At 41.9% G+C, this 13,450-nt stretch overlaps 1 non-coding gene across 1 annotated transcript; it reads right to left on the reverse strand.

The window, feature by feature from the left end:
* Window positions 1–9,123: 9,123 nt before the first annotated feature.
* TRNAF-GAA lies at window positions 9,124–9,195 on the reverse strand. Its single transcript has one exon. It is a non-coding gene; the product is annotated as a tRNA-Phe (tRNA).
* Window positions 9,196–13,450: the final 4,255 nt, after the last annotated feature.

The raw sequence follows: 13,450 nt of genomic DNA on the forward strand, positions 1-13,450 counted from the left end.
GGCCAGACTCCACAGTCGGACAGTCTAGGTTCAAGTAATACCAGCCCTGTCACTTATTTAGGTGAAATGCTGGGTCAATTACTTAACCTCCCTGCTTCGGTTTCTCCATCTGTAAAATGAGAATGATAAAATATTGTAAGAATGTGTTTTTGGAGCATCCTCAGTCAATGGCTATTTTAATTAGCATTAAGCGGAGGGGATTTGTGAGTTAACAGAGGAGAAAGCAGAGAGGAAGACAGTCATCTGATCATAATGAAAGGTCATTTTATATGTAAACATGTTACCTAAGAGGATCTCTTACATAATATTGAGGGAGAGTCATTACAGTGTTCACTAGAGAGTCTAGTGGCCGTTTGCATAGAATTGTGAAGGGTAAGTGAGGAAAAAAGGTGAACTGGAGGAAGAAAGTTAATTTGTGGGAAAAAAACACTGAGTTGTGGAATATGCCAGTGTTTGGGCTTAGGTGACTGGGTGAACTGTGGCCATTAACACCTGAAGAGGGGGATTCAGTCACTGGGAAATGGGACGAATTCACTTTTGTTGAGTTGAAAGTGTCTGTGGGATGTCAGCTAGAGATGCTCAATGGGTGCTTGGATATAAAACAGAGCCTCAGAAAAAAGTCTGGAATCATGATGTTCAACAGAAAGCCAGTGAGAGGCTCAAATGCAAATTCTCTGGCTGTTGTTCTTTAGTCACTATGTTCGACTCTTTTGAGACCACATGGATTGTAACCCACCAGGCTCCTCTGTCCATGGGATTTCCCAAGTAGGAATACTGGAGTGGGTAACCATTCCCTTCTCCAGGGGGTCTTCTGAACCCAGGGATCAAACTTGGGTCTCCTGCATTGCAGGCGGATTCTTTACCTCTGAGCCACTGGGGAAGCCTCCCAATTCTCTGGTAGCCACTCACAAAAGAAAGAGTAGAGAAACAGGTGACACTCACCAGAATTGTACATTTTACTTAACACGATAGGTCTACAACGTTAGTTCATTTTATCATCACTACAAAATTATTAACAAGACAGGCTGTATTTTTTTTTTCTTGCTAAGTCTCAAGCTCCATGCCTACTTTACACTCAGCACATCTGAAGCCACATTTCAAGTGCTCCATAGTCATAATGTGGGTCAGGGATGAGAGTTCTAAGGGGCAGTGCCATTTTAGAACTTAAGAGTGTGTCAAACTGATTTATGTAACAATTTCTAGTTGAGAGATTCCTGCGATAGGAGCTGAGAACTCAGTGGTGAACAATGCAGACACGGTTTTCCTGACCAGTTCTTAGAGGATAGGGCTTCTGCTGGCCTAAAAATTCTGTTTGTGTAAATTAGACAAAGGCACTCTGCCCTGGGCAGAGCCGTTCCACTCCAGGGATTGCAGAGCACAGGAGGGATGTTTCCGTTTGCTCACCTCTTCCACATTGAACCTTCACTTGGAACAAACAGCAGCACATCACCAGCGGGGACTCTGTGAGGAATACAGGCATTTATAAGTAATTAGAAGGAAACAGCGTGTTATAATGGAGGACGCTCATGTAAGGGGACTCAGTATAATGGAGGACGCTCATGTAAGGGGACTCAGTTGTGTAAGAATCAGAGAAGTCACCCTGAAATCATGCCATCTAGGCTAAGACCTGAAGGATGACCAGGAAGAAAACCAAAGGGGAGCTGGGAGGGCATCCCAGCAGAGGGCAGGGTACACTGAAAAAGCACAGAGGCAAGGACCTCAGGGAAGGTCAGGGAAACACAGAAGTTCAGACCATGCGTGCGAGCAGACATCTGGCAGGGCATGAGGTTGATGAGTCCAGGGGTTCCTCTGCCAGGGGGATCAGGGGAGCAGGGGACAGGCAGAGTCCTTGTTATGGATATCAGTGGTCAACAACAAGGGATCTGACAGGGAGCAGTCAGAAACAGAGCAGAATGCAGGAATAGGTCATGTCATAAAAGGCACAGAGAGAGAGAAAAAATTCACCTTTTGAAAGAGGCCAACCAGATACCAAATGCATCCAGCAAGTCAAGGAAGAGGGGATATGAAGAGTGGCTCTTGAATCAGGCACTGGAGGCATCACTGAACACCTTGGTGAACACAGTGATTAGGAAAAGGGGGGAGAAACAAGTTGGCAGTGATGGCAGAACCAGTGGAGCATGAAGAAGAGAAGCTGCTTTAAGGGAAGCAGACTGTTGGGAAGAAAGTGCAGAAAATAACATTCTTACAAAAAGCACAGTGCAGTGGAGTACATATGAGTTGCTGGCCTTTTGCTTTGTTTTCATCTTTAGTCGTAGGATACCAGTGCCTCACTAAAGTTCATTTTTCCGTTGTTTGCTCTCCAGTGCTGTTACACCAAAGCAAAGAAGTAACCTACCGCAAAGATAAATTTCTCACCCATTCAATAAATAGTCTTCAAGCACATACTTCATGCCAGGAGCAAAGCAACAGCTGCAGTAACAATATGCTGCTGTTGCTAAGTCGTGTCAGTCGTGTCCAACTCTGTGCGACACCATAGACGGCAGCCTGACAGGCTCCGCTGTCCCTGGGATTCTTCAGGCAAGAACACTGGAGTGGGTTGCCATTTCCTTTTCCAATGCATGAAAGTGAAAAGTGAAAGTGAAGTTGATCAGTCATGTCTGACTCTTCGCAACCGCATGGACTGTAGCCTACCAGGCTCCTCCGTCCATGGGATTCTCCAGGCAAGAGTACTGGAGGGGGGTGTCATTGCCTTCTCGGCAGCAACAGTATAGGAGTGGATTTATTGATAATTTATTATGTGTCAATCACTCAGCTCACTTTTTGACAGGTAATGTGTCATTCCGTCATTCCCATACCTTCATTGGGTATGTGCTACTATTTTTCCTATTTTACCAGTGAGAAAAACTGAGACTCAGACAAATTAATTTGCTACCCAGAATCACATGATTAGGTCAATCTGGCATATTTACTCTAAAACCACATGTTCATGACCGCCATGCTACCAGCCAACAGAGTCAATGGGTGTCCTTTGGCCCGTTATCACTTCTGAATTTTCTGAATTATCACGTCGGAATTTTGGTCAAAATTCTTTTCTTGAAATTCTTCCCTAATTAACTCTGAGCATCCCAGGACACTGACTTCAACCTAGTCATGTGCTTCCTTTGTGTAATTTGCACTGTTCTCATTAGGTAGTACAATAGAGTGTTCCCCATTCACGTAGCTGTTGTGAATGTTATTGTGAACAGATCTTTATTATCCTTGCTTTCGTACCTGGTAGACTTAAGGAACTTTCCAGTTCTAAAGTTGTCTAACATTCTCTGATTTTTTTTTTTTTTAATCCTTTGAATGGAAGGATCCCATGAGGTTGTTTCTTCCTGGGTTTGTCTTGACACCTGAACATTGGCTGGATGGAGAACCCTATCTTTGACCCCTTCCTCTTTCTGTTCTTCTCTTTCTTTCCTCCATTTCATTCAGAGTGTTGATCCAGTGACCAAAGGTGCCTGGTCTAATGCCAATGGATATAGACAACAGGAAAAAGGTATCATCACGGTTTTACAGATGCCTGCATTCCAGAGGATCTCATCAGAACCTAAGAGCTCTTTTGGATAATTAGTAATTGGTCCTCACAGCACCCCTGGGAAGTACCTGGGTGCATAGCAAAGATACACAGAGCGTAAATGAGCATTTCCGGAGTGCAAGACAATTTCCTCCTCAGTGAAATGGGGACAATTACAGTGATCCACCTTACAGGAGTGTCAATTATTCAAGTCTAAAAGCCCTGGGAATTGTAAACCACTCTAGGAAGACACACACTCTGCGCAGTTGCATTGCACTTAATTGACATTCTTCTTTCCCTACCCTGCATCTTGCAAATCACAGCACAATGACACCCATGGGTTTACTGTGGGCCCTGGTTATTGACATGAAGCCTGCCTCTCTGCATCACAGATCTGCCTGGATCACACCAGAGGATAGAAGAACAAACCTGCCAGCTGGTGATGAGCTGATGACAAGCAACTTAAATGGAATTCTGACAGGCCTTTGCAGCTTTGTACATAAATATAATTAATCAACACAGAGTACACACTTAATGGCTACAGGTAAAGCAGGAAGCAAAGTATGAGGATAAAGGGGAAACAGCAGATTGATTGAGGCAGATGATGGGAATCTCAAAAGCCCACCTGAGTGGTGATGGGCACAAGTGAGGTGTTCCAAATAAGCTGCTGAGACACCTGCCTGCAGCAGCCCACCAGTTTGGTCCTGTTCACTTGGGCCTCTGACTTTCCCATCCTCTGTCCCCACCATCTCATTCTCATCTTTTTGTGTGTAGCTATCCTATCTCTCTGTTGGATTGAAGCTGTGAGCCCCAGGCAAGGAATACAGCCTATATGTTATGTTGATTCAATTAAATATGAAACATTTATAAACACAAAACCACCATTTCTGCATCACTGCTCTTCACCTGTGGAGCTGCTTATGCATTTCATTATTGGTACATTTCCCACTCGATTCCTTCCATGTTCTTTGTTTCAACATTGTTTCTTTATACAACTTCTCATTTTATGCAGCAGCTCTGATTTTTCTTGTCCTTATACAAAACCATACATTGTTTGCTGCAAAGGTAGTTGTAGGAATGAGTGACTCTAATAAAATAAATGTGAAGAATATTTCTGGATAAAAGAACTCTTCTTTTTCTCAGCTGACCACCTAAATCCAAGATCTGTCTCAAGATACATGGGACAGGGATGTGGTCCAGAATGTAGATGGGAAACTGAGGAACAGAAGAAGAAGCTGAGTGATCAACAAAGGGAGAGTCAGAAGCAAAATAAAAAATTGATAAATAGACTATCCAAAGAAGAGTCTTTCAAAATACAAGCTAGACAATTCTTTAGAACCTCTTACTAGAAAACATCACTACTGAATGCTTTTTCTCCCAAACACATTGGTGACTTATTCTCCATCTGGACCCTTTTTAGGGAGAAATAATGGTAATCCCATTACCTCTGTGATTTCTAGAGAAGTTGAAATAAAACAGATCATCCCTTGCTATAGAAAAGGAGGCAGAAAGAGTCAGGTGCATTAAAGTCCAAAGGTCTTGGGACAGTTGCACAAACTCCTCAGACCCATGACTAGCCACATTCCATGTTTTTCCCATGACTGTAAACCTGACCCTTGATTGATTGCCTGCATCAAGGGGGAAATTGGTCCAATGACCAAGACGGAGAAAATGAGGAGCGAGCGTGTGTATTTTAATTCTAAAGCTGTATTGAATAAAAAACCAAAAATATGAAGCAAGTTATAAATGCAGCAAGGAATGATTTCCAGAACTCTCTCTCCAAACAAAATGCATCAAAGTGGCTGGAAAATCGTCCACCGTAGAGCTAAACAAAGGGCCTTCGTCTCTCACCCTTCACATTAAGTGAGAAAATAGAGCTCATCAACCAAGGAAATCAACAATAACTCTCCTCCGTGAGCTTAAGGAACATTCTCAGCAGCTCAGGTCATTGATACCAAAAAAGATGAAATGTAAAGAATCCCACCCAGACCTCACAGCGGTGTCCATGGCTTGTGTGGATATAGACAAGCACGTGCTTGGGAGACGTCTGACTCAGAATAAGCTTGTCAAAGCTGATTTAAAAATACTCTATCACGCTGTTAGAAAACACCTCATTATAAGGAGAAACTCTGCTTTGGGGTAGTTGGTATAAACAAACACAGTATTTAAGCTTTATAGAATAATGTTTTCTTGTTTTTTGTGCAACACTTTAAAGATAGGGTATCATAGAAGATAGGAGATTGCAGAAACCAAGAAATCCATGAACTCACACACTGCAAATGCATATAACATACCTTGAAATAATAAGCACCAAGCTACAATTTATTACTTGTGCCTGAATTATCCAATTTAGGTATTTACATATTAAAGTTCTAGTCAGTCTGTTCTATCAGGTTTGTGCTGTATCAATCTGGTGAAGGAAGGGCCCAGGGCATTCATTTATTATTTATTCACTTATTTGCAAGATTTATCCAGCATATAGTCTCCAAACAGCTAATAGCAATTTGCCAGGGTAACCCTTCTTCTTAGATTATTTAACATTAGAACCTTGGAAACATGAAGTTGGTGGGGAATTATTTTGGCTTTTGGAGTATTGTGGCTACAGAGAGGAACACAGCGACATGGGATTCATTTAATAAATTTTATTTTTAAAAAGATTAAGGAATAACATGGCTCAACTGTTTCTAATTCATATTCTGAAGAATGATAATTTTGTGTCCCTAAAGATATGGAAATAATGTTAATATTTGATATAACAGCTTGTTAAGACACTATCCTTGGCTGGAATTGATGTCAATCAAATTTCAAGGTAGGTTGGCAATCAGGTGATAAAATGTTTATAGACCTAAACACAGCAACACGAAAACAATTCTGACTCCCTTTTTTTTCTCATGAGATCACCAACAATCTGTTCTTGGGCCCATGAGAGTTCTCTTTGTCACAGTTGCCTATATTTATTTACCTGCCCTCTCCAATGCCTCTTTGCATGATTTTAAATAAATATCTCTGGCTTATATACAGCAAAATCCCAAGAGTATAGTGCTGTAAAATGTCATGGGCTTCCCAGGTGGCCCAGTGGGGTAAAGAATCCACTTGCAATGCAGGAGATGCATGTTTGATCCCTGGGTCGGGAAGATCCCTTGAAGTAGGTCATAGCTACCCATTCCAGAATTCTTGCTCAGAGAATCCCAAGGATGGAGGAGCCTAGCAGGCAACAGTCCATGGGACTGCAAAAGTGTCAGGCACAACTGAAGCAACTGAGCTCTCACACAAGCACAAATTGTCCTGTGTGAGTAGACGGATGAGATTTTGGGAGTTCAGGGAACTAAAACAGGATGGCCAGTATCCTAACAGCTTCCAATTGGAAGCAAAATCTCAGGTAGCATCCAACAGCTAGTGTCTTGTGATTGTAGGGTACAAACATGGATTTAGTTGCAGGTAACATTGGTTCTAACATCCCAGGTCAGCTGGGGGGAATTTGTGCACATTGCCCAATACTGTTCAAGTTGATGGAATTCCCACAGGATCAGGTGACCCCATAGTCCACCTGGGTCTTTCCTCCAAAATAAGTGGAAAACAGAGATTGTTTTCAAATAAACAATAGAAGAAATCCATTCTTCCCAAATAAGGAGAAACTTTCGGTTTCCATGTATTTCCTGCAGAGAGTAAGGTGGTCACCGTGTCACTGGGCTTTGCTGCTGCTGCTGCTAAGTCGCTTCACTTTAGTATCATGTTAAAGGGAGCTGGGAGTTTCAGTTGTAGGCTTGAAAACTAACTGAAAATACTCAAAGCTCTCTGTACTGGATGACCTCACAGGCTTTTCTATCTGTACCTCCATGGACATGGCTCCTTAGAAATTGCCAATGCCTTGGAAAGACTTCAGACCACATCTTTTCAATGACAGCCTGAGTTTACAAGACCTCTCTGTGACAGCGGCCAAGTGATCTGGCCAGGATTTTTGTTCCATGCCTGAACTCATTCTTTGCTGATAAAGTCAAACCTATTCCAATGGCCAATCTTTGCACCCTGAAATTCCACAGGGAATTCCACAAGCTCAGTCCAGCTCTCACTCAATCCTAGTCTATGTGAAGCCTCTACATGGAATCCTGGCTGCAGCAGCCAGCACTTGTTTATCTCCCACTTCTCTTTCCAGAAAACTGACCCCCCTCCCAACTACTTCAGCAAGGTTATCTAGTTTCATTCTGAGGTTAAGTACACTCAAACTAGAAAGAGACCTTTTTCTCCCTCTGTTTATTAAATGAAAAGTTTTGGAGTCTACAGAATTGTTCTGGGGAGACCCTTTGTTATAACCCTTCCCTCATGATGCGTCTTTTCTGCAACACACAGCACAGGGCAAGATGCTGAAAGGGATCTGTGACTTGATGTTACAAGACTTAGTTTTCACCCTGTAGTCAATTACCTGTTTGCATTTGGCCAGCTCTTTAGAATCTTTGTGAGTCGTGTCTTCCTTATATCAACCTGAAGAGGACTGTCTATGTACCATGTGGGCAGGATGTATTAATATAAGAGAGTTTGGGAAAATATTTAAAGGGCTGCGAGTGCCTGCCAGTACAGAGTAGTTTTCCGCTTACAGAACAGTCATTACTCTTCATTTTGCCCTTCCTTTTTCCTCTTCCTCTATTTTTGCTTTTGTGTCTCATCTGTTTATTCAACTGGCTTGAGTTAGTGATTCCAACCATGTGTCAACGTACTATGACAGGCACTGGGGTTTTCAAGATTAATAACACAGGTGTCTATCTTCAAATAGTTTATAACCCCATAGGAGAGACACAGCAAACCTAAGATGCCTCTTTGAAAACCCAAACAAAGACATCTATGGGCTTTCATCATCTAAGAAGACTTCCCGGATGAGGTGATATTTCAAATGAGGGTTGAAGGAAAAGATGCAGGAGGTGGCAAGTTGAAGAAGTGGGGAATCATAACTTCAGTTAAAGAGAGGAGTACGTACAAACGCTCGGGGACAAATTAGCATTAAATATTTGGGAATTCAAATCAGCTTGATATTGCAGCCACACAGTGTGAATGGTGGAGGGAGCGGGCAGGGCGTGAGGCTAGCATGATGGTCAGACCCTTTCAGCTCAGGCAAAAGATCTCAGTCTTTACCCAGGGTGTGAGCAAAAGATGAACCTTTGCTGTTGTTTAAAGAGATCCCATCTGTGTTGTTATGAGTGAGTGCAGATGTGTGGGGACCAACTGCGATATGATAGTTTCCCTTTTGAGATCATCCAGGTTTGCAGCCGCCTCCCTTCCTGTAAGGGGTTCCCTGGTGGCTCAGACGGTAAAGAATCCACCTGCAATGCAGGAGACCTGTGTTCAATCCCTAGAAAATTTCATGGGCAGAGGAGCCTAGTGGGCTACAATCCATGGGGTTGCAAAGAGTCAGGCATGACTGAGTGACTAAGCACGCACACACACACACACCCTCTTAAGTGGGGCTTCCCAAGTGGTGAAAGTGAAAGTGAAGTTGCTCAGTCGTGTCCGACTCTTTGCAACCCCATGGACTGTAGCCTACCAGGCTCCTCCCTCCATGGGATTCTCCAGGCAAGAGTACTAGAGTGGGTTGCCATTTCCTTCTCCAGGGGATCTTCCCAACCCAGGGATCGAACCCAGGTCTCCTGCATTTCAGGCAGACGCTTTAACCTCTGAGCCACCAGGGAAGCGGTAAAGAACCCACCTGTCAGTGCAGGAGACACAAGAGACCTGTGTTCAGTCCCTGGGTTGGGAAGATCCCCCAGAGAAGGAGATGGCACCCCACTCCAGTATTCTTCCCTGGAAAATTCCATGGGCCGAGGAGCCTGATGGGCTACAGTCCATGAGGCTGCAAAGAGTTGAACACAGCTGAGTCAATGAGCATTCCTCCTAATAAATTAACTGGTTGGGTGATGTCTTGCAAAATGATTTAAGTTTTTTCTCATTGCAAAAGCTGAGTAATTAGAGTTGCTAACTGGAATGAGTGATTTAATTAAAACGCGGGCGAGGAAATGGGACCTCACACTTTAAAAACACAAGCACAATGGCCATGGCACTGGACTTGGCAGGGTGTCGGTAGTTATTATGTCCTGAACCAAATAGATATGGTGGCTGAGTTAACGCTACCTGGCATTTATTCTAAGAGAACTGAAGTGAAGTGAAGCCGCTCAGCCGCGTCCGACTCTTTGTGACCTCACGGACTGTAGCCCACCAGGTTCCATCATCCATGGGATTCTCCAGGCAAGAATACTGGAGTGGGTTGCCATTTCCTTCTCCAGGAGATCTTCCCGACCCAGGGACTGAACCCAGGTCTCCCACACAGTAGGCATTGTAGGCAGACGCTTTACCCTCTGAGCCACCAGGGAAGATCTGAAGGAAGTTTGAAAAAAAAAATTATGATGCCTTTCTTGATCACATGTAAAGACACATTAATTTTTACTTTACAAAATATTTAATTCTCCTAAATAGTTTCAAAATAAAATATAGTCATTGTAGTGAAAAATGTGCCCCCCGCAAAGGTGGTTACTATGGTTAGATATTAATCATCATGAAGATTGAACCATTGCATTCCTTTGGTCAATTTATTGGTGCTACTGTATCTGTTTTTAGACTCTCCATATTTCTAATGGTAAACATTAATTTATGGAAGCTAGATACATTAAATTCAAGTAAATCAATTAACACTAGAAAGTTTTCAAGGGGGAATGTTTCTATTGTCTCTACTGTTGTTCTTGAAAGCTTATGATTTTTATTAAAATTTTTAAATCCCTTTAACTTATAAGCAGTATCAATAGTATTTTATTAACACAGGCAATAAGGGTTCATTTTGTATTCTGTACTTACAGATATTTTGTTTTCTTTCTCCTTTTTCTCCCTCCCCCTTCCTCTACCTTCTCCTCCTCCTTCTGTCGCTATTCACTACAAGTAATTTTTTTTTTTCCCATGCAGTCTTTGGCACTGATTTTGTCAAGCCTTCAGAAATCATTTCAAAGTCTCTTCTTGATTATTTTTGGATACAGAGTTTCACCCCCAAGGGAATTAATTTCCTGACCTTTCCTGGCTCCTAATAACTAACACACCCACTCTAACCACATCTATCCAATTACAATTTATCCATAAACTTTGGAAATAACTTAAAATTACTTAAAAATATTTGCCTTCCATTAACATGGGGATAGCAACCTAGGTTCATTTCCTGGTATTTCCTTTTTCAGGTTAAACCGAACAGTTTCTGTGCCTCATGCTCAAGGAAACCACAATAGATAACTTCATGAATTTTCTAACTGGATGTCCATGTGGAGAAATATATCTATTGTTCATCTGAGGCCAGTATACCTGTCATTAGAAGACTCTTACTTCTCAGTAAAGCAATAAGCAATTAGTAATAGCATTAAGGGCTTCCAGATGGTTCCCTGGTAAAGAATCTGCAATGCAGGAGACTCAGGTTTGATCCCTGGGTCAGAAGTTACCCTGAAGGAAGAAATGGCAACCCACTCCAGTATTCTTGCCTGGAAAATCCCATCAACAGAGGAGCCTGGCAGGCTATACTCCATGGAGTTGCAAAGAGTTGAACTCGGACACTACTGAGCACACACCACACACACACACACACACACACACACACACACACAAAATAACAGTAAGTCCCAAGGTCTTTTTCATTTTTGTTTTTTAATAACAAGCATTTCTTACCACACTCATCTGGTTGAAACTATTTTCAGTGCTCTGCAATTTATATTTTAGCCCTTATAATGTTAGCAAAAAATTAATATATGCATGAAGAGTTGCAGTGAACATAATTACAGTGGCAAAGTGATAAACACATAGCTATTTTGCCTGGTAATATTATGTGTTTAACAGGTTTATTTGTTCAACAGTTCTAACTTTAATTATATTTTGCCATTTGGGATTTTTAGACATATAACAATCATAGCTCTTCTCTGGCTATTAGTCTAAGAAGATTGCATTCATTATAAAAATAATCTGTATTTGTTTATTTAATTTTTTTTCTTAATGCTGCACAAGTAAACTAAAAAATGATAATTTTCTTTGCTGCTGGTGTTATGTGACTCATTTGGATGCTAGATAAATTATTGCCTATTTCTATGCATAGCATCGAAGATACTAAACAGAGTTATGGCCCCAGGCATGTTGAATCATGGAAACAGTGCTGAGTTCTCTCACACAAGCTTGGAGTTAGGCATTAGCCCTCAGGACCCCGGTTCCAGATCACTCTGAGAATCTCAAATGCTTTGGGAAGAAGTATAACAAAAAATAAATAGGCCACAAGGACTGAAGCTGATATTTGAATGCATAAGGGCCAGATTTTCTAACAGCCAGAACTGGCCCTTTTGTGTTCAACTATAGCAAAATTTTCTCTCTCAAATTCTGCCCTTCAGACAGTGAAGAGAAGATATGGGTAATCCCCAAGGATGGGAGTTTATAAGAATGTGATAAACTCATGTGGCATCAGGGAATCTTTGAGAAATGTATTGACGAATCTTTTGCAAATTGCCTTCTATAGGAGGATCTCAATACATTGGAGCTTCCCTGGTGGCTCAGATGATAAAGAATCTGCCTGCAATGCAGGAGACCCAGGTTCAGTCCCTGGGTCTGGAAGATCCCCTGAAGAAGGGAATGGTAACCCATTCCAGTATTCTTACCTGGAGAATTCCATGGATAGAGGAGCCTGGTGGGCTACGGTCCATGGGATTCCCCAAAAGTTTCGCTTTCATGATATTGGTGCTTAGACAGAAGGCAAGGAAGGCTTCATGACCAACAGCTTTCTTACCCGTGTTCTATTTCCAGATGCCTTTTCAGGAATTGACCTGAGGGGCTCTTTTAGCTAAGCCAAATTATTTCTGCAGTGCATTTTTTTTTTTATAAAAGCAGATTGTTTTCCCCCATATCTGGCCCCAAGACACATTTTATTTGGCTTACACAGTGTTGATGTTGGAGGTATAACTTACACATAGTCAAGTGCACAGATCATAGGTGCACAATGTGATGAATTGTACTTAAGTGTGTTCTTATGTAACCCCCTCTCAGATCTGTGGGACCCCAGAAGGCTCATTTATTCCCCACCTTCCCCTTCCCAGAGGCTAACTTGCTTAGAGATGTTTATTTATATTTTTTGATTAAAAACAGATTTAAGGTTAAAAAAATAATGACAACTGTCTGATAAGATATGGTTATTAATTTTTATTATTTTGAGATCAAAGTATTTGAGTACAACTGTTCATCCCTGATAAACAGAACTGTAAAGCATAGTGTCATAGGAGAGACAAAAGTTCTTCCTTATTCAATCATTAAATAAACATTCATTGTAACACATAAAATGTGTTAGTTTCTGGAAACAGAAAGATTAATAAAACAAGAACAAAAAACACACCACAGACGCTGCCCTGACATGGCTTGTGGTTGTGTCCCTTTGGGCTATTATTTTTAACTATGGTTGCAAATGTGTGTTTGTGTGTTTGTACACACATCTTCACATACAGCTTTTATTTGTTTCCCCTGTTTTTCTCATACATAAAATAAAAGAAAAGACCAGATGATGTGATCATCATGCTGAAAGAACCAGATGGGTGGCCTTAATATCTTCTCTCTCCCACTCAGGCATGAGGTTAAAAGCATCCTACAAAAGCCACCAGGTGAGCCAGCCTGTACTGGACCTGGTAGATTTACTCTGCTCTCTTTGGTTGGCATTGTGTTGCCTTGGACTGGCTTCTGACTTTTTCCCCAAGCTCTTTAGTGTAGGGCTTCTTTTGGAGCACTTGCTAGGTTCTTGCTAACCCCTCTCCTAAAAGGGACTTTCATTTTCTCTTGCTCCAGGCTCAGAAACCCACGGACCGTCTCCCCAGACAACTGGCTGCTAGCATCCTTTTCTGGGTTGTACCCTACTTAAACAAAAGTAGAGTTCTGATTGTGTAAGTAATGAGA

The sequence above is a fragment of the Oryx dammah genome, unplaced genomic scaffold (assembly GCF_014754425.2).
Source record: "Oryx dammah isolate SB20612 unplaced genomic scaffold, SCBI_Odam_1.1 HiC_scaffold_11, whole genome shotgun sequence".
NCBI lineage: Eukaryota > Metazoa > Chordata > Mammalia > Artiodactyla > Bovidae > Oryx > Oryx dammah.